This window comes from Alosa sapidissima, chromosome 15, assembly GCF_018492685.1.
Source record: "Alosa sapidissima isolate fAloSap1 chromosome 15, fAloSap1.pri, whole genome shotgun sequence".
Lineage (NCBI taxonomy): Eukaryota > Metazoa > Chordata > Actinopteri > Clupeiformes > Clupeidae > Alosa > Alosa sapidissima.
The window spans coordinates 23,213,363-23,235,255 of NC_055971.1; the positions used below are offsets into that span (position 1 = coordinate 23,213,363).

At 40.1% G+C, this 21,893-nt stretch overlaps 1 long non-coding RNA gene across 1 annotated transcript; it reads right to left on the reverse strand.

The window, feature by feature from the left end:
• Positions 1 to 10,352: 10,352 nt before the first annotated feature.
• LOC121684500 lies at positions 10,353 to 11,227 on the reverse strand. Its single transcript, XR_006023148.1, has 3 exons — positions 11,154 to 11,227; positions 10,645 to 10,734; positions 10,353 to 10,413 (listed from the first exon to the last, which is right to left on the reverse strand). It is a non-coding gene; the product is annotated as an uncharacterized LOC121684500 (long non-coding RNA).
• Positions 11,228 to 21,893: the final 10,666 nt, after the last annotated feature.

A 21,893-nucleotide genomic window follows, 5' to 3' on the forward strand; every position in this document is an offset into this window, starting at 1 on the left:
TACTTCAGGCTTGTTTCACATGTAGCATCCACATACAATATAAAATGCTACTTGGTATATTATTGTAAGATATAAAAGTATTTTTGATCAGTTATATTCACATATTAATGTTTGAAGCTGTATCTGACAGTTGCAGTTCAGTGCCTACCTTTTGTTTTATGGTGAACACAGAGCATGGCTAATTTATACCTTAACCTCCACCTTAGAGACCAACCATATTTGGGTTTCCCCTGATGAACACAGTGAAACACCACTCAAAGTACAAATCATGATTATAGTAACCGAAATGCCGGTTATCGGCATTATTGCAATACGATTAAAATGTGCTGGAATTTTCTCTAAACCTACCACCAATGTTGGACAGAACTCAAAATTCCCCTGTCCTCCATGCACAGTAACAAAACTAAAGGTCAACAGAACAGCATCCATATGCCATAGTGCCATAAAAGAGGTGTGGCTCCTTTAAGACAATCATTTGGTGTGAGTTATGGAGCTATCCAACTTGATCTTACTATTGCCTACATCATCTGATTTGAATATTTATAGATATTTAGGCTATATTTAACATTTATTTTTTATTTGGCCTGTTATGAAATCATGCATTGACCAATTTAAACACAGCTCAGTTTTAAGAAACTTAAATGCATAGCATTTTGTGAAAATAAATCATTACGGCTACATTGACAAACTCTTAACCATGAGCTATATGTTCTCTGATTCTAATATTTACAGATATCTAGGTGATGTACTGTAAGCACAGCTCAGTTTTAAGAAATATGTAAAGCCCAAAGTTGGACCCATTTGTCATCCATAACCAACCCACATGGGTGTGTTACCTGGGCCTCCAACCACCCCAACACAGATACACAATTATACCCCCCCCCCCACACACACACACACCCACACTATTACCCCTCTCCCAACACACACATACACCAGTACACCATACAACCCCACCCCCCACACACATACACCATAGCCCGCCCCCCCCCCCCCCCTTTTGTATTTTTTTGTACTGTAAAGGCGACTGTGCTTGCCTAGTTAAAACATCTCACTGGTGCTCTTTCCTATCATTCAAATTCCAGCCATGCAAAAAAATGGAAGAGTGTGCATATTTGAGGGTTGCTGAAGAGTGCTATGGAGATTGCATTATTTGCAAAAAAAATAGACAAGATATCCTTTATAGTGCAACAAAAAGAAACATTCTCCAGTGCATCATTACTGCATATGATGCTAAAAGGGAAGTGGACCTAGAACAAATCCTCAGCTATGAACTGATTATTGTCCCTGTACTGTAGCTATTGCATAGCGATGGTTATTTGTGAAGTGGAAATAAGTCTATCCTCACTCAAGTGCTGTCTAGCAATGTGGAATGTCCAGTAGTGATCACTGCAAAAACTGCTCATTTAACACTGGTAATAGATGCTCAAGATCTAGATATGTCTTTAGGACACCCATCTGACTGCAGCACATTTAAGAAGTATGCAGGAAAGTTTGTAAGAAACTTTTGTATTGTTATTTGGTATTTGTTATGTGGTAGCAAATGATGTTGACTATCAAAGAAATAGACCTAATGTAGGAATCAGGCCAATCCAAACTTTTCTCATCTGTTGTTCCTAGTTGGTGGAACACACTGCCAGTTTCTACAAGGGCAGGGTCATCCCTCTCCATTTTCAAAAAACTCCTGAAGACCAGCTCTTTAGAGAACATCTCCTTTCATAGCACCACTTACAACAAGTCTAGCTGAGGCCATCCTTAAAAATATTCTTGTTTGCAGTAACAGCCAACCCAGAAAGAAGGCTACAATAGCTTTTGGCCACGTTATATTGAAATTTGACTATACAATACTCAATGCTATACAGTGTATTATACATCTCTGCTCTGTTTCTAAGGAAGTTCCAAAAAACAACGTCGTTCTATTAAGTTTCGTTAAATAAATAAATAAATAAATCAAACAGATTGAAGCGGAGCTTTGATACCAACGTTATCGATTAGTTTCAGTTTCTCTCGCGCAGACGCGCATTGAATGAATGCTCATACCACCACTAATTGTAGTTCTCCATGTTTAATGCCATCGATAGCAGAAACGTTTGTTTTCTTTTTTCGTCGATCCGCGGTTTCTTGATCAACTGCGCAGCAAATTATCAGATGAAGCACCGGGCCTAATTTCACTCCACGACTCCGCGGACCAGCAGTCTCCACGTTGCGGACCCATATTTTGAGAAATGCTGAATAGACCACAACCAATTTCAATACGACACGGTCACCGTTAGACTGGGGGGGATGGGAAAAGATATGGGTACAGTTCTTCCAGAACCTCGTGCCAAGTAAAAGCGTTATCGGTTTGTGTGAATGAAACGAAGCGTAGGCTGTGATGCGTAAAACCAATGGTGTAGAGATGACGCCACAGGGTTTTATTTAAGTGAGCCATGTAGGCAATTTATATTCACAATATTTAGGCCTACTAAAAGAAATATTATTTTATTGCATTTGTATTGGTTGTTTCGAGTAAAAAAAACAATCGGTCGGTATTAACGCAAGTTTACAACCGGCAAGTCGGTCGGACTAAAAGGGGAAAAAATCTATATTTGGGTCAGTTCTAAATTGACAGGGTCGGTCGGGTTACGGCAAACGAAAATATTTTTAAGGATGGCCTGATCCTAGCACTTACCACCCGTCTTGAACTGACACTCAACTGTTTAAAAACAGCACTCACTGATGCACTTATTCTTACTGTAGCCTACTCCGTTTTTAAATTGTCCTAAAATTGTTGAGAGAATTGCTTTAAAACTTAACTGTTACCATGTTGTTAGTCACTTTGGTTAAAAATGCGTCAGCCAAATGTAATGTAATGTAATAATGGTGTAGGCCTATCTGATTAAGACCCAAAGAGTGGTTGAAACGTACTTATTAAATAACACTGGGAGCTACAGTATCTTCACTTTTTTCCCTTTGCAACTGTCAAAGAAATCCCATTAACACAGGAAGGCCTAGGGTAGCCTACATCAGATGCCCTAAAGATTAGGCTCTTCTGCATAGCATTAAGTGATTGGGATGCAGTAATTTGAACACTGATCTTGATCTAGCCTACTTTGGCTATTTAAAGGTAATTTATTGCCAAAACATCACACAATATAAATGAGCTATAACAAACAATAAAGGACTTAATCACACACAAACTACTATTTTACTGACTACAAAAATAATAATTATGTAGGAAGTTTAGAAGTTTTAAACCCAATTGACCAAAAGTGCACCAAATTCAACACAAATGACTCAATACACTTGGAGGAGGCCTGCGTCCTTTCTTTTTCCAGATATTTTAGTATTTGGATATCGATTCAGTATTGAGTATCAAGATATTTATGGCAGGTATTGTATCAAAGTCATAATTTTGGTATCGTGACAACACTATGACAGAGCCACTCTGTTTTCTAGATGTCGAGGATCGGAGGCTCTACCACCAACAAGTGATGCTGCTCAATGGCATATTAGAAGAGCACATTATCAAGCTCTAGTATGGAGGCAAGCACACATACCAAATCCAGTGTTACTAGAAGTAAAATGTTTTTTACTTGTTGGTTGTTGCTGACGGTAGATGCAGTTCTGCATTAGGCTTATTCCCACTATCTAAGTTAATATGTACTGTAGGATATATTCTGAAGATTATCTTTGCAATTTGTTATTGTGATGAAATGCATTAAACAGCACAAGCGACTCACTATGTTAGCAATAAAAATATGGTTGTGTTTTGATTAGAATTTCCGAGTTTATTACATGTTAACTGTAATCATGTTCCCATTAAATACGTTAATGCTCAAACATGTATTTAGAGAACACTTTTATTTGGTTTTAGTGATTACTTTTGAAATCAAACCAATTTAGGGAAAATAATCAAAAATAATCGCTATTTTATGTTAAAATGCTGATTATGCGGCTTAGAACTCATAATTCGCTACTTGCACTCGGCTTTGTTACGTATTTCCGTTTTGAAATAGTGCTGCCCGGACGCTTCCGGTACATTTTGTTTACATAGTTACGGTCACAGCCGGAGTTCCCATCCCATTCATTCATTGAAACATTTTTAATAATTACATACAGCAAAACGAGTGTGTGTCGTAAAGTAATGAAGACCATCCACCTACTTAAACAGCTTAAGTATTCTGAACATTGCTGTATCGTTGTGTAGGCTAATGCTTCAGCGAAATTTAACGGTGTAAGTTTCCATAGTTTACCAACCCATCCCGATCTGCGGCGAAAGTGGTTATGGTTATAGGATTTTGCAGACGAAAGTGGGTGGCAAACTTTCGCCGGGATGAATTTAATATAACATCCCACACTAAGCCGTCGCCGTTAGATTTGTGTTGTGTGGTAGGCTAAACTAGGATTTTGCCCGTGAAGTGAAGGAGTTAAAAAAGCAGGAATTACGGCTGCAGCGTGGTTTGCAGGATCCGATGAGGATAAGGTTTTACGCTAGGTATGCAAATTACAATAGCCCAAAGGCCTCCTTACAACATACGATTGTCCAGCGATTTTGATATGAGTATAGGCTATCGTTTGAGTTCCTGTTGATATCTAGTGCAGTATGGAAAAAACGTTAAGGCTGTGTTGCAGGTTAACCACCACTGTCGATTAATGGGTAGGCTATAAGCAATAATCTAGTTGCAGTCATTGCAAAATCATAGTACACATCTTTATGTGAGAGGGTCTGAGACTGTCTTTCAAAAATCTTCAAAACCTTTTCAGTCTTCTGGTATAAGAATGGCACCTACCCCAAAACACCACCCCATAAAAATCTCAACAGAGGATAAACACATACACTAGGCTACTTTAATTCGTTGTTATGAGATATTATGAAGTAAATAATATTTACAATTAACATTAAATGTATTTTACTCTACTAATAGATTCCCAAGCTATTATCATTTAATGGCCTTCTGGAGACTCATTGAGCCATCAGTCCACAAAATGGTTATAAATCACAAGAGCCAGAGCAGCTGCTAAGAAAAATGAAGAGATGACCCTTTCATAGATAGATAGATAGATAGATAGATAGATAGGTACTTTATTGATCCCCAAGGAGAAATTCATGTGTCAGGGTTAGCTAAACACTGTGTATTATTATAAATCAGCCATTTGGTTCTGTGGATTGAGAAACAAATTTACAATATGAATGCTATGATACACCCTCCTTGGGTCTGTGACCTGAAGTTAGGGCAAATCTCCCAGCAGCTTCCAGCAACTTCCCTGACACACAGGTATCATAGATTGCACCGAATTTAAATGCCAGACTCCATCCTCACTGCTATTGCAGAGTGAAATGAGTGTAGTGTTAAGTCACTGCACCATGAAAGGCCTGTTCCACATGGTGCAGTGACTTTTGTCTTCTTAGTATATGCAGGGACAGTGAGTGATAAAGAGTTGTTCAAAAGATCAGACTAGCAGAGCTACTCACAGAGGACATGACAGTGATGGTGGACAAGTGTTTCATAATTACAGACTGTGTAAATTCCAAGGTGTACTGCCCATTGTTTTTGCCCAGGAAGAGTCAGATGGTTGCACATTATGTAATTGCAACTCAAGCCATAGCACATCTCGGAGTACACATGGAGTACACGTAATCAGGAGGATACAAAAAAACAAGTTCTTAGCATCATTCCCCTAACCCAAACAGTAAATATCAGCCAAATGTTCACAATGGAATGCCTGTTATCCAATTATCAGAACAAGGCATTAGTGAAGGCCTGGCTTAAATAAATACATACCATCTCAATAAACACATAAATAATGTTACTTGCCATATATTTTTTATGTAAAATTTGATGTACAGTACATACAATATAGTACAACATAGCTCAAAAGTAAAATAGTGGGTACTGTACACATGAATCACATAGATACATTTTCTCACATTGAAAAAACTACCTATAATATCATCATTAATACATTATTTAGTCTCTTTTACAAATAAAATGTATAACACGTTTGAACCATGGGGTCTGTCATGTCTTTGACTCAATAACTAGTGTTGTACAATTTTTTAGGAGTGTCAGTCCATTACAACAATCATTAGGCCCCTTTGTATAGATACTGTGCAGGCTGTTGATATGACAGGACACTTCCCTTTTGGAATAACCCGATACCAATCTCTACAAGGGGCTGGTTAGATCTCAGGTTCATGGTAGTCACGAGTGGCTGTTCCTCAATACTGAATCTACTGTATGCCTCTGTTATTCTGAACATGCAGGGATCAGGTAATGGCCAGACCAGGCCTCTGTAGAATCCACTCCTGAAGAAAAAAAAAATATATATATATATATATATATATATATTGGGATTTAGGTATATCTACAGATGTGGTGATCAATTATGCCTGGACCTAGGATTATTTCCTAGAGGGGGAATCATCTCTAATTAATTAATATTTTTATTTTTTTGAGATGACTATAATTTTAACAACCTTTTTGTTTTTGTGAAGTGAAGTGACCTTGGGTAACATGAAAGGCGCTCTAAATAAAATGTATTATTATTATTATTAATTAACTCCAGTCTGTACCCTTCGCTTTGGTACTGGCTTGGTGAAGACCATGGAGTTGATGGGTCCGGGCGTCACACCCTATCACACAAAAACAATTACTGAGAGTGGGATCACTTCAAATCAAAGCTCTGAAGTGTGCAGTTTGATAAAGCAGGGCCACTATGTGGCTGCATAAAGCAGTACCTGCCACACAGGAACATTTGTTCTGTGTCATTACCACAGTTGTGGTACATCTGCAAAAGCCTAAACTGCTGAATTCTTAGATCATAGACAAACTTTCTCACCTTATCAATGTTGATTACATTGAACAAACTACCATTACATTAACATTAGGAAACATTGGGGGATGGGGGGTAACTGAACTAATCCCCACTGAATGGGGATGAATACAACTGGAACTTCTGCCTACACTTTAATGGTGTGGCATCTCGGACTTCAGCACAGACCTGTAGCACAATGATCTGACGGCAACTTGCCCTGTCATCCTGTCTTTATTGGACACTGTATAAAACAACAGATAACATTGTTAGCGTTATGTGTTGCTGCTATCGCTGAAATTATTCATTCCGTGTCCGAAAGAGTGTTTCATTGGCATCACACACAAACAATGACTGTACAATAGTATACAAAATTATATTTATATGTTATTATTGCTTATTCAGAGAAAAGTTTATGTTTTGACACGCCTATTTAGGAGTCCGGAACTAGTGCCATTTCGTTCCATTGGTGAATCGTCTTATGATTCATCTAAGTTAACTATAGAATCTTTGGTATGAATTTAAGATGGCAAAATTATTGGCAGTGGCGGTTTTAGGTACGGGGGCGAACCGGGCGGTCGCCCGGGGCGGCATCTTGTAGGGGGCGGCACGAGCGCTTAAAAAAAAAAAAAAGAAAAAAAGAATAATAATAATAAACGTCGCAAAACGATTTTCTATTATCCATCACTTGTGTGAGGAATTAGGGAATTGGCGCCCCTGTTGCTCAGAAGGTAGGCCTACTGCACTGCACTGTGCAGAGGAAGGGGCGAAGGGAGGGGTTTGCGGGGGACAGTTCACCTCTGGGTCTCCTTAATGAAACGGGAAAGGGGGGATGAATGGGGATCCACTGTATAGCCTACAACAGTCTATTAGTGGGCTAAAATCAGTCACACCTTGACTTTCTTCCAAACAACGCACATCTCATAATGTTATGAATGCAGACCTATGATTCCTGCACATTTAATTAACTGTGTGAAATGGCTAATAAAAATAGGTGACAAAACGATTAAGAGGTCACCCAGGTGAATTGGTTTGGTCTTGACTGTGGTCAGTGGATCATGGGAATTTGTTGATTGTTGTCGACTGTCGAGTGCCAAACACGATGGACAGAAAGTGGTCAAAGCCATCAGGTGCCCAGTTCCGAAAAAAAAGAAAAGTAGAAGAGGAGAAACGAGCAAAGGATAAAGGTATGTAATGTCCTAATAATAACAGTATCATGTCATGAGTGAAGGGCTAACGTCAATGTTAATTGATAGGGCCTAGCCTAGTATAACTTTTACGTTTGTTAGCCATCTTGCAATGATACCTATGCTTAGCCTATAAAATAATAATTCGGTTTTAACAAACACAACAACTAATTTCACCATGAGATGGATTATGCTTTGCAACAAAACGGTCAAAACCTCAAAAGTTCTGATTATTTATTTCCATCATTTTGGTTAACGTTGCTGTTTAGACAACGCAATTTTCATGTAACAAGGTAGGTAGGCTAGTTTCAAAGACGAACACTTGGCATTTGCAACAAATCCGTGACAGCAGTTTAATCACAACAATCATTCAGTCATAACTAAAAGAGTGCAAAGCATAGTAGCCTATTCGAGGCAGTAACCAAAGAACTAATTGTTCCTCCCTAATTTAATATGACAGCAGACATTTAGCATGTAGGCCTAAGGGCATGTTTATGAAATTTGCTATCAATGGATGTTTTGTTTTGTATAAGAGCTAAATTGTAGCCTGAAGTCTTTTAATGACAATTTCAATTGCAGTTTCAGGGGCACTTCTAAACTACTTTGGAGCATCCTCTGCCACTGCTCAAGATGAGCCACCCACAGCCCCTGTTTCACAGGATGAGGAGGAGCCATCAACCTCATCAGCTGCACAGGCCTCTTCTGAGGTGGTCCCTGTCCTTGAGGATGAGCACCGATCCATGTCTCCACAAACATCTCCCTCTACGTCTGCTTCTCCTCAGCATGAGCCTTCAGGTGGGTTTTTACATCTCTCTCTCTCTCTCTCTCATTCCTTGTGTGTGTGTGTGTGTGTGTGTGTGTGGAGGGGGTATGCCTAGGCTACAAGAACAAGTAATTTAATGTAGTCATAAGATTTTGCCATCTCATTGTTTGCCATCTGCTTGTTTGTGCAGAATTGCCTGTTGTTGCTTTAAAAATGACATTTAAAATGTCTCAATAAAAAAATGACTGTTTGAAAAAACAGAAGATTTTTTTGTTGTTGGGGGGGAGGGGGGCGCTCGGGGGATCTCGCCCGGGGAGTAATTGAGTCTAGAACCGCCACTGTATATTGACTGTCTACTGTATGCACAATTGCACAATTTCTACCAAATTTTGCTGCTCTTATTTCTTCATTGTATGTGCCTTCTTATTTTTACTTTTTATATTGTTTACTTGAATGTTATGTTTGTCTGTGGACCTAATTGGTAAAATATGTCTTGTCTCCACCGTGGGATAGTAGGAAACGCAATTTCGATCTCTTTGTATGTCTTGACATGTGAAGAAATTGACAATAAAGCAGACTTTGACTTTGACTTAAGTGCATTGTGTTGCTCAACTTTCAAAGAAAAGCACATGTCCAACTCCTTCAAAGTTGATGCCAACGCCGATTCAAACAACCACTCTTCGTTCGCCATAGCCACCTTCCTTGTTGCTACCATCGCAGGACTGTCGTCTTTCTGTTAAGCCTGCCTTAAGACTCTCTAACAAAATAGAGCGCTGTGATTGGATGACGTCCACGGCGTCAGCCAATAGAAATCCCTATGGTTTGATACTAGACGTACAGACTGAGCAAATTGATTTGCCGCCGCTAGGGTGCGTCTAGATTTCTAGGCTACGTGCCACCAACATGGCCACATTATCGTATAATATTAAGTGCATCACACAAGCACAATAAATACATCTGTGTTGTTGGTGCTGCAGATGGTAGTTGCACTTGCTGATGGGGGAGTTGGTGCTGGTTGGCGCACTTGTGCTGGTGGTGCTGGTTGGCGCACTGGTGTTGTTGGTGCAGCCAGTGTGTGTTGCACTGTTGGTGGTACTGACGCTCCTGCTGGCATAGGTATATTTTGTGGTCTGTACAATAACATGAAAAAAATAATACCCACTTATTTTTAAATTAGATATTCAAATTCCATCACAATACACTTGGAAATTAAACCAACCAACAATATAAAGTATTAAGAAGAGCTCATGGGGACACACTGTAAGACATGAGAAAATATGATTATGTGTGACAAATAGACATTCTACTCTGAATCCGTCACCAAATGAATTGGGTTCTATGGGTTCTCCTGTGAAACAAGTGTATAACTATCACATCTTGGCTGAGATGATTCAACCACCATCCTTTTATAAGCCTACCCTGGCATGGAATCAGTAACACCTTCCATCAATATGCCCATATCACTCCTTCAGCAGCATCTGTTTCCATACTGTTGAATTTCACGTATACTCACCTCATCCTTGTCACTGGTGATGCCACCAGGTGAGTATGGTGCAGGGGGGCGCTTCTCCCTCTGACCCTGGCCGCTTGGCCTGGGTGCTGTTGTAGGGCCTCCTGCCCGGTCTCTCTCCAGTTTTCCCAGTGCTTTTAGCAAGGTGTTTCTGCTCTCTGATAAAGACAACACCAAAAACAACACCAACAACAAACAAACTCATTACAGTTCCTAGAGGTTTCCTAGCCCGACATTGTTCATTAAAAGTGGCATCTGTGAACAAAACATAAAACTTTAGTATTTTCTATATTGATTCGTAGGATACTGTGTATAGACTTAAATACCAACCTAACTCTATAATTCTGGCTGGACTTGACTCCTCCAAATACTCCACATCACATACCAACCTCGATTTCGCCGTAAATGACCTTCTTTACAGGCAATACATCCCAGGTTGGGGGATCTTCAACCCATTCAATCAACATAAACATCATGTTCTGGGAAAAGATGGGACAAAATGTGAACCAAGACTGTTTGGACTAGGCTACGATATGATACATTCTAACTTACTAGGCTACATCGTGTGACAATAACATTGGGCTAACTAACGTTAACACTATGCGTTAACATTACTAACGAAGCTGCAGTGCTACGGTTATGAATGGAAGCGAGAAAGTGCCCGACATTTAACTTGGGTAAATACTTTTAACATAACAGTCACTGCCGTAACCGGGATTTTGTAAAACCAGTAGGGCTAGCTTTTAGCTAAACCTTTAACCAACATCGTTTATCCCAGATACAACGTCATATCTCTGATCTGGTCTATCCTAAACATAGTTTTTGGGCTACTTTGTAAACTGAACTGTTACAAGGCAGACAGCTGGGGCTTAAAAAAAGTGATTGTACAGTTACTTACTGTCATTTGGTCCTCTTGTCTTCTCCGACGACGTAGCCTCTACTTGACGTCGACGACTTAACGGACTGTTTTTGACGTAGGCAGCTGCTGACCTACATCGAACACTGACCTACTTCGAACGCTGTCTGCAGAGCCAGACATTCCGTGGGTGTTCCTCGCGCAGATGAGCGCTCTGAGTTCAGGCTAGCGCTTAATTCTTCATTTAACTCCCTATGGCCGATTCGTTGTGTGATTAATGAACTGCCTGCTAAAGTCCGGTATAAAAATGTACTGCTTGCTGGTGTTTGGTTTGGGCGAGGGAAGCCAAATATGTCGACATTTCTCCACCAATTTGTGCAGGACATAAAAACAACAAATACAAATGGTATAACCTGGAAGCATCCACACACTGGTTTGGGACAAATTTCAAGGGTTTTACCTATTGCCTGTACATGTGATGCAGTGGCAAAATGTATGCTGGATTCACACGCGTCTATGACAATGTTCCAGCTCAGGTAAGAACACATGAGCAAATCATCAGTTGTGGAGAAGAAGCTGTTCAGAACCATGTTGAGCATGTCCTTGGTGTCAAAACAGTTTCCCCCTTAATGATACTCCATAGCTCTAGATTTGGTTTCGACATGGTTAAATGTTTTCCCACCACCATCTGATGTCCCCAGTCAGTGGCGCTACAAACCAATGGTGGGCCCAGGTGCGAGAACGCTATGAGGGCCCTATACCTACATACTTTGGCCCAGGATGAATTAGCTCTGATACATGCAATACACCTTAAGGGTGACTTCAATTGTTTACGCAAAGGGCCTGAGGCACCGAAGTAGTTTAGTAGTTACAGATTACAATTTCAAATAATAAACACACGACTACATAGGATCCATTACATGTGAAAACATTCAAAATAATTGTATTGACAGCCTGCAGGCCAGGGTAATCTAATATTACTGCATTAACATAAACTCGCATGGAATTATGGGAACACTCAATGCGCCTCTTAAGTTCAACCCTCTGCTGAAACTGCAAGTGTAGATTGCTTGCTTATAAACTCACACTGTGCAAAAGCAAAACTTAATGTAGCCTAACTTATTTAACCGTGCAGAAACCAAATAAAATCATTCATATGCATACAATCCCCAATATGCGTGAATTAGGCCATTAAGAAGAAGGCCATCTTACGAGCCTTTCGTTGTGCAAAATCGTCAACGATGTTCCCAATATTTAATGCTCTGGCTCTCGTATTTTCAATGGACAGGATAGCTAACCCACTGAGCCTCTCCAAAAAAATCCTATTGGAAAGTCATGAGGAAAATGGAAAGTCCAAATCCCATAGAACCACCCTCCAGTCCTTTAGAATCCTATGGGACTTTAACAATTACAATACACACTCTATTGGAATTGTGGTGATTTTATTTGATCATATACATGTGTGTGTATGCTGATTTGATTTACCAGAAAATTGATGTAATACTCTCTGTGCAATGTGTGGTGATTTTATTTGATCATATACATGTGTGTGTATGCTGATTTGATTTACCAGAAAATTGATTTATTACTGTTTGTACAATGTCATGCAACATTTGCTGAAAAATTATGAGACTAAGTCATAAGACTGGACTGTCTGGAAGTTGTAAGATTGAAATGTCAAGGCAGGTAAAAAAAGGAAGTAAAATTAGGTGACAGTGCTTCACAGAGCCAAAATGAATACAGGCCCTACCTAGCAACTAGTAATTACACATAGAACCTGGCCAATACATATTTTTAATGTCTAAATGAGGAGGAGTTTCCACCAATATCTCAAGTTTGAAAAGGCAGGACTGTCTGGAAATCATGAAACTAAGTCATAAGATTGAAATGTCAAGGCAGGTAAAAAGAGGAAGTAGAATTAGGTGAAAGTGACACACAGATCCAAAACGAATACAGGCCCTACCTAGCAACAAGTAATTACACAATATAACCTGGCTAAGTGCATTCTGCTGATTTTATTTGATCATAAATACATGTGTGTGTATACTGATTGATTTACCAGAAAATTGATGTAATACTGTTTGTGCAATGTGTGGTGATTTTATTTGATCATATACATGTGTGTGTATGCTGATTGATTCACCAGAAAATTGATGTAATGCTGTCTGTGCAATGTGTGGTGATTTTATTTGATCATATATATGTCTGTGTATGCTGATTTGATTTACCAGAAAATTGATGTAATACTGTTTGCAACATTTGCTGAAAAATTATGAGACTAAGTCATAAGACTGGACTGTCTGGAAGTCATAAGATTGAAATGTCAAGGCAGGTAAAAAGAGGAAGTATAATTAGGTGACAGTGCTTCACAGAGCCAAAATGAATACAGGCCCTACCTAGCAACTAGTAATTACACATAGAACCTGGCCAATACATATTTTTAATGTCTAAATGAGGAGGAGTTTCCACCAATATCCAAAGTTCGAGAAACGTTCTGATTGGCTAAAAAGGGGCCTGGGTTCTTAGGAGAAAGAGACATCTCCCAGGCCCTTAGAAGCATAAAAGGTAGAGCGCAGGCACATTCAGATCAGATCTCATCGGGGAAGCAGCTGTTACCCATCGCTCTCTTGCCTGACAGTCCAGTCCTGACGCTGTTAGAATTGTATCTTCACTGCAAGACGGCAAATAAAGAATCAACAGTCTTCTGCATCTCTCGTCTTGGTGTTCTCCTTCGGGTCCTTTGACATCAGAGTGCTTATTGAGATTGGAGGTTCGAGAAAGTGGTTAATTTTCCACGACAGATCCCTGTTGGTATGACAATAAGTCCTTTAGGATTTCCACTATCCAATAGGATTGTAATGGAAAAAAAAAATCCAATAGGACTTTCTGATAAGGGATAGGTTGGTGAAAGAACTGTAAGCTCAAATTCAGCTCATTAAAGCATGTTTAGACACACACATTTACACTTAGGCCTACTACACATGATTTTAAAAACAGTATCATTGCAGTTGTTATGATTTGATTGATATGTGACCTAAGAACAATCTTACATTAAAAAAGTTGCTGAGGTCTGACTTTGTGGTGCTCAGAAATTAAATTATTTTAATCTTAATTAATGTGATGAAGGACTTTGAAAGAAGTTTGACAGGTTTCAGTGCTGAGTAAGGTTAACCCTAAATATTTGAATATTTTACTAGTAATATATTTTTTATGACCATTATGGCAAGCAATAGGCTACCTCATTTGTAAGTTGCTATCTGCAAATCATGAGCAAGTAACCTGATAATAACCTAAGTTATGAGCACGAGAGAGACTATTATACTTTTTTCCCCTCTACATCACGGTCATAGCGATCCTATATAAAACAACTTTAAGCCTCATTTTGAACGCGTAGCCTATCCCTTTTCATTACACGGATTAGCAGCCAGATACGTGAAGAGAACAAGTAGACATCCAACGCAATGCCTTGGTAGGCCTAATGTTATTAGGTTGGATTTTGTAGTCACTGCAAATCTAACACCCTCGTTTATGAAACTGGAAACAATTGAACCAGGAGACTTTGCCAAATATTTGTAATATTTGAGTAGCCTAGGCTACGTTATACTGACACCATGTAGGCTAACGTTAACGTAATGCTCTGAATTCGCTGCCAACATCAAATCCATAGTTCTAACATAGTTCTCTTTTTATTGCTTAGCTAGACTACTTACCACTTCAACACCATTGACTGTATCTGTTTAAACTGTAACTGTAACAGTTCAACTGTTCAAACTGTAGCCTAAAGTTAAAGGGAAACTTGGCAGGATTTCCCCCTCTGCTGTAGAAATTGTGCATTATGCTATTTCAAACTGTGGAAAAAGGTAATGATAAAGCACATGGATTTGTTTACAAGCTAGCAAAATGGTTAGCATAAGTTCGGTAGACAATGTGGATGTTACAAGGTAAGAAACACGATTTAAAACAAGTTTCTTGTTTCTCACTTCTCTTTCCAGGACGGTAGTCTCAATGTTGCAAGGTTGGTTTTCCGCCTGGGGACGCTAGGGGCAGCGGGAAAAGTCACCATTTTCACCGGAACAGGTCATTTAACCATCCAAATGATTTCTAAACGGGTTTATTACGTTGAAATAGTTGCGAAGTTCCCCTTTAACTGTAACCAGAGACGGTTGATAAAGCGAGACGATTCATAAGAGGGTAAATTCTGGCACGTTGTGACGTGGGGTTCGAAGCTGTCACGCCCATTTAGGAGTCTAGCGGGAGGTCCAGTGTCTATGTATTCCTATGGGAGAAATGAACATTTTCACAGAATATGACCAATCCCTTAGCCCTACATTCAGCGATGTAAGTTTTGAACCCATTTTCTAGAAGCCACATGTCTCTCTAACATTCCGACATTGAAATTGTTTTATCCAACGAAACAAATAAAGACAAAAATAGCTTTGTTCGTGATCTGTCACTGTCTCCTCAAAGCTCTGGTGCACAGCCACCTGTTCTCAGAGGCTCTAGACACAGAGATAGTTGATAAACTAACCTAACATATTTTTTGCTAGAACTAGTAGACTTTCACAAAGTTGCTGAACATATGTTATTTCAGGTTTGTTTGCAACAATATATAAGTTTAACCAAAGTTCTTAGCTGCTAGCTAGCTAGCGAACATTCCCATTCACTTTCCATTTACTGTGCTAACGTTAGCTAGCTAGCTCGGTTAACGGGGAAATGAAATTATTAATTTCGTGTCCGAAAGAGTGTTTCATTGGCATCACACACAAACAATGACTGTAAAATAGTATACAAAATTATATGTATATGTTATTATTGCTTATTCAGAGAAAAGTTTATGTTTTGACCAAGCGGCAACATTCTAATCTGAACAATGAAGCCTACCCGGAAGTTCGAAAAACTGCAATACATCGAAAATCCGCTAGGGACTGGTCCCAAAAGCGAGCAAATGTCCATTGACTCCCATGTTAAAATGTCCGTTTTCACAGCGTAAATACATGTTTTTAAAGCCTGGTCCCATGGACTTTTATTGTACTTTTCGGTAGTTTCCCAGTGCCTGACAACTGTGAGGGGGGTGATTTTTTTTTTAACTCATTAGTTTAGATCACATTTAGATATAAAATATATGAATAATTAAGGGCGTGGTCGGCTTGATTGACGGCTGACGTCGAGGCATACAGCAGAAGACGTTGCCAGCTGAGTGGAAACCCTGAAACTTTGACGTCTCAGCCATGATTATACACAAAGTTACCACATCCTTTCTGAACATCTTTATTCAAAAAGCTGACATAAAATGGTTTGCTAAGCTATTAATTGAAGCCTACTAACCGACACTTTCAGAAGACTTCGTTTTTTCAGGTAAGTGACATTCATTCCACTACTATTTCACGTAGCACTAGATGTTAGCATTATTTAGCATCGAGTGGGCACTAACGTTAGGCTACGTTAGCGTCATATCGCCTCAAATAAGTTAATGTCGAAAATGATGACCGAATGGCGGAAGCACACACATACATTTAGTTAACTTGAATAAAGTTAACGTTAGTGAAAACCATTGTGCTCCCGTTATGAGTTAGCTTAACGTTGGTCATACTAGCCAGGTGTAAGTCAATGAACAGACAGCTCTAGTTCACAAACATACTGGGGCAACAAAGCATGTTCTCGTCAAAAAACCTTTTGTAAATACGCTCTGTGGGAATGCTTAGTCCATTGACAATTTATACAGTCTTTGGGTTGTCACGTTTAAGATAAAAAAAAAACTTCAGCCGAAGCATTAAAAGGCTTGTTGTCGGCTAGCTGAGGCAAAATTGTGAACCGCTATGAACCATTGACCGTATACTTTGAACATGGAGCTGTGATAACAAGCGATAGTTATAACTGACGTTTGAAACTCTTATTGATGCCATTTATTTGTTAAACACAAATTTGAACGAACACTTCTTGTCTATGCAAAGTTTCCCTGTAGGTAATCCAGACAGGCTGGGTGCTGGAGAGGGCTCTGGACTCCTAACTTCAATTCTCGTCTGTGCAGTCGACACTCAGAAGCATCACTTCAGCACTGATTCCATGGTACTTTGACATTTTTCATACATTTAATTGGAGCAACCTACTGGTTGTATATTCCAGACATCGTTACCATATACTGAACAAACATGAATGCATTTCAGACATTTAGAGTGGCCTTTTATTTTGAGCAGTTCAGGGCACATCTGTGCAATAACTATCAAAATAATTTATCATTAGCATCTTTTGATAAGTCACACACGGAAAGTAGTTGCATTATGCCTTCAAATCAGCAGGTTTTGGTTGGATACAGATTGCATAATTAAACAATATGGCACCAGTGGCTGGCTATTGTTTGACTGGACCTAACTGTTAATAACTACCTCAGTAGGGTGTAGATAATGAGCTTACACTGTTTCACTGAAAACACAAAAATACAAGAAATATTTATTCTACATTACTTTAAATACACCACATTTGAATACGCGTGTCCTGTCCCCATTCAGCTAAGTGTTCTGTGAGTTTGTTGTTCATTATAAATATTGGGAGTGAGTCTGCAAATCTTACTTCGTTGTTGTCATATATTGCCTCCACAGTCTATGATTACCACATAAAAAATATTTTTTTAGCTTAATTTGTGAGCACTTGTTCATAGTTTACAGTAAGTTCAAGGATGTGACATATACCAATATTTCTGTTTTCAGATCTGGAACATTTTGAAATCCTACCAGATGGGGCAGAAGTCATTGAGCAGTGGCAGCTTCTGATTTCAAGGACTTTGTTCACCTTTATTTACAGCATTTGCATCTGTGTCTTTAAAGTGATCTAATATGTATTGACTATGTACTAGCTTAGTACATATTAGTTTTTGTTATTTTAGTTTCACAAATTCAGTGGTTACCTGTAATGCTCAAGATATACAAGTAAAAAATCACCTTTACTTCTGCATCTGGGTCTTCAATTCAACCTACTGACTGAAGCTGACGGATTTGTATAAATGTTTTTGAAAGCACAGGCAAATTGGTTTGGCATGAGTTTTAATGTAATTCACAGTTCAGAAAAGTTCCATAAACATTTCCAAGTGCAAGTTCAGCGCCATCAACAGTAAGCTTGCTTTCTGATATTTAAAGAACAGAAATGGGTTTGGCATAAGTAAAGGGTAGGTGTAACAGTCCATCAATAGACATAAAGTGAAATGTACTGTATAGTCTCAATGGGTTCAATATCACCACACCCCAGCCAAACCACTTCACCTGGACCTCTAGTCCCAGGTTAGAGCCCATGGACCTCCTTGCCGCCTCCTCCCCATGGCGAACTGCCAAAATAGAAAGGTAAACTTTTCATTAGTACCTATATATCTTACAAGATAATACAATAATGCAAACCAACACTACTTGTTGTAATCAACAAAAGTACAGTTATTGTACAATGCTGTAGTACTATTGTGCGATTTGAAATGGGTCTTCAGTGACAAACTACACTAATATTGGCATTGTTATGCCAAACACCGGACACTGTAACTGGATTTAACGTTTTGATAATAGCCTGACAAGAAGAGGAAATAAGGCAAGCTAACCGCTGGATCCACATAAACGCTGGATCGTGAAATGGCCACCGATGAGAAATTTCAATGTCATCTTAGACCAAGCTACCACTGACAACTTTAGAGCAATATAGCGATTTCAAAACGTGATATTAAGAGTTAATCAAAACGAATTCATAATGTACAAGTTAACTAATACCCTACTACGATTTTGTTATCAATTCACACCACACGTTGACAGAATACAGCGAGCTGGCTGATGTTATCGTAAATTAATTAATGTTACAATGATGGCTGCCACTGAGGATATGAGATGCTAACGTTAATCACAAAACAATAAAGGCAAAGATATATTTTTGTCAGTATGAGTTGCTGAACCTGTAACGCTAAACTTCTAAATTACTCTACGTTATTTTACCGTAACTTCAGCAAGGGAGGGATAGCTAACGTTAGTTTATTTTACCTAGAAGCTAGAATCTGCAAACTCAACTCTTCATTCTCAACTTTTCAACCGTTCACCCGAATACCTTTCAGCATACAAAATTAAAGTGTCTGAACATGGCATTAAGAAACATACATTAACTTCACGTTAGCAGATCAAACTTACCAGCAAATTATGTTACAGCAACGTCTGTGCCAGTCCATCTTGTAGGCCTAACGTTACAGATAGCTTAGCTGAGGCTGCTCGGCTGACGACGAGGCGGGTTCACCGGCTTGCTCAGGAGGTGGGCGGGGTTAGGATTTCCCAAGGTTTTCCAAGATGGCGCCGCCCATAACCCCCATAAACGGCTTCATAACCGTTCTTCAGAAAATCTATGGGTGACGTCACAGACGCTTTGTCCATATTTTTTACAGTCTATGGTTTTGACACGCCTATTTAGGAGTCCGGAACTAGTGCCATTTCGTTCCATTGGTGAATCGTCTTATGATTCATCTTAGTTAAAGGTGCGATTTGTAGGATTGTTACCGTTAACGTTCTGCAGGCCAAAATCAAAACACTGGTGAACGTTCTCAAGACTACCAGACGCGAGCCTCTTCTGGGTTGGCAGATGTAATTAAGACTTAGCTAATGTTAGTTGACCTGCAGCTGCTTTAACGTTTCTCCAACCATGACCCAGCTACACATTACGGAAACAGTGAAAACAAAAAATACCTCTCTAACCAACGTAACATATTTAGCTGAAGTTAGCGATGCAGATGAAGTTTAGCCTAGGCTACCTGTTGTGGAGAAATATGGCCAGCTCTGCGTCAGACTTGATATTCTTCGTTTGACGAAGACGTCACCATCTCAGGAAGCTCCTCCGATTTCCACTTAATTTGTTTCTTGTTTCAATTTTGGAAATTTGCCTGCCTCTCGTAGGCGTTCATGACTACAACTGACAGCTGTTGACAGTTGGCCTTTGCTAATTTGGCAACCCAAATAGGAGGACGCGCTAGCCCATTATTAATACTCTATTCTAGAATGAATCGTTCAGAACATAAACGAAAATTCCAAGACATTCCGCCCCGTAACTAATTTTTTTTCATGGGTTTTACGGGTTAGAGTAATGTTGTCAAATAAGCCATTACTTCAATTCATCGTGTTTCCTTACTCTCTGACAACATATGGTGATCATTTTTGGAATGGTTACAGTTTATTTTCCATTATTTCCTACATACTGGACCTTTAACTATAGAATCTTTGCTGTAACAGTTCAACACAAGCAAAACATTGCGAGCTCAATGCACGTGTCAGTCGTTACGGGAACATACACAGACACCAATTTTAGGAAAAGGGCTGTTGACTGGTCTTCAGCTATTTTGCTACGGTTTATTACACATCTAGAAGAATACATTTGAGTCGTTATAGGCTCTGGCTTATTATGGAGCATAATAGGAACAAACTTATGATCAAAAAAATGATCAGGAACGAAAAATCCGAGGGGGCACGTGTCCCCTTAACTTCGATAGGGAGGGAAAGTAATCTCAAACATGGCTCGCCACGCCAAGCGTCTGAAGTTTGTAGGCTATCCACTTCCGCAGGCTGTTTAAACGATGGCGCTGCGTCGCAGACGTCAGCAATTATAAAAACGATAGTACACATTTGTAATTCGCGTCAGGCGACGCAGACAGCAAGGACCGTGATTGGTCAACTCTTCCTGTGTCGATGGCCGACGTTTCATGTAGCTCCTACGGGGTATAGCAACAAGCTAGTTCACTTCCAAATAAACTAAAGTCATATTTGGTTACAATGACTGGTTATTGTAATACCCCCCCCCCCCATTGACAGCTTATTAAAATGTTTGCTATTATCGCATCGCAATGCATTATGCAATTATTTATGTCGTCTTCTTGTGTGACAGTTAGTGAAACACGACACTGCACTGACATGCTCATCAATCAGAAGTGGCACAACTTTGGATATTAGCTAAATCTTGACATCAACATTAAAAAAAAAAAACCTTATCGCTATTGCATTGCTCCAATCATTGGACAGCGGCACGCAGCAATCTCCATTTCCGCGGCATCTTGTTCCGTAGGTCGGATAGGAAATTCCTTCCTCCTCCGTCTTTTAACTCCTATTTAAGTCCTTTAAACCAATATTTTCTCCTTCCCGCTCCCTCTATTCATTCTCTTCTCCTGACCAGGAAGCAGGCTGCTCTTGACAGCGCTTTCCTGCACCACATGCTCCAGAGCGTATCACTCCGCTGCTTCAGCCACAGCCACGCCAGCGGCCCAGGTTCTTAACCACCGACTTCCTTCCCGCAGCATCTTCGCCGTACTTCCGGATCCGACTCCACTTCTTCAGACGGCCCCGGTAGCGACCGCGTCGCTACTCCCTCTGCCCCCTCTTCCCCTTCCCCAGCCAGGACCCGGTCCAGGGCTGCCCCTCTTCCAGTCGTTCCGACGACTGCTCCCTCCCTTCCCCCCTTTTTCCCCTCCCCATTCCATTCCCGGAGTCACGTCTGTACAGCACGCCACGACTCATGAAGAGGCGTCCGTTCAAACTCCCCTCGCTAGCTCCCTATTTTCTTTACGAGTTAGCAAGCACCTGGTCTCAGCCGGCTCCGGTAGGGACCCCCCCCCCCCACACACACCACCCATCCCTTCCCCGGCTCCGCGCTAGACCAGCCCGCCGCAGCGGGTTATCAGCACTCCGCGAGTGCTTCGGATCACGACGTCCCATTCCGGCTCCCCAGCTATTCACTAGCCACAGCAAAGGCCCTTCGACCACCTCCTCACGCTGCACGTTCCAGCTT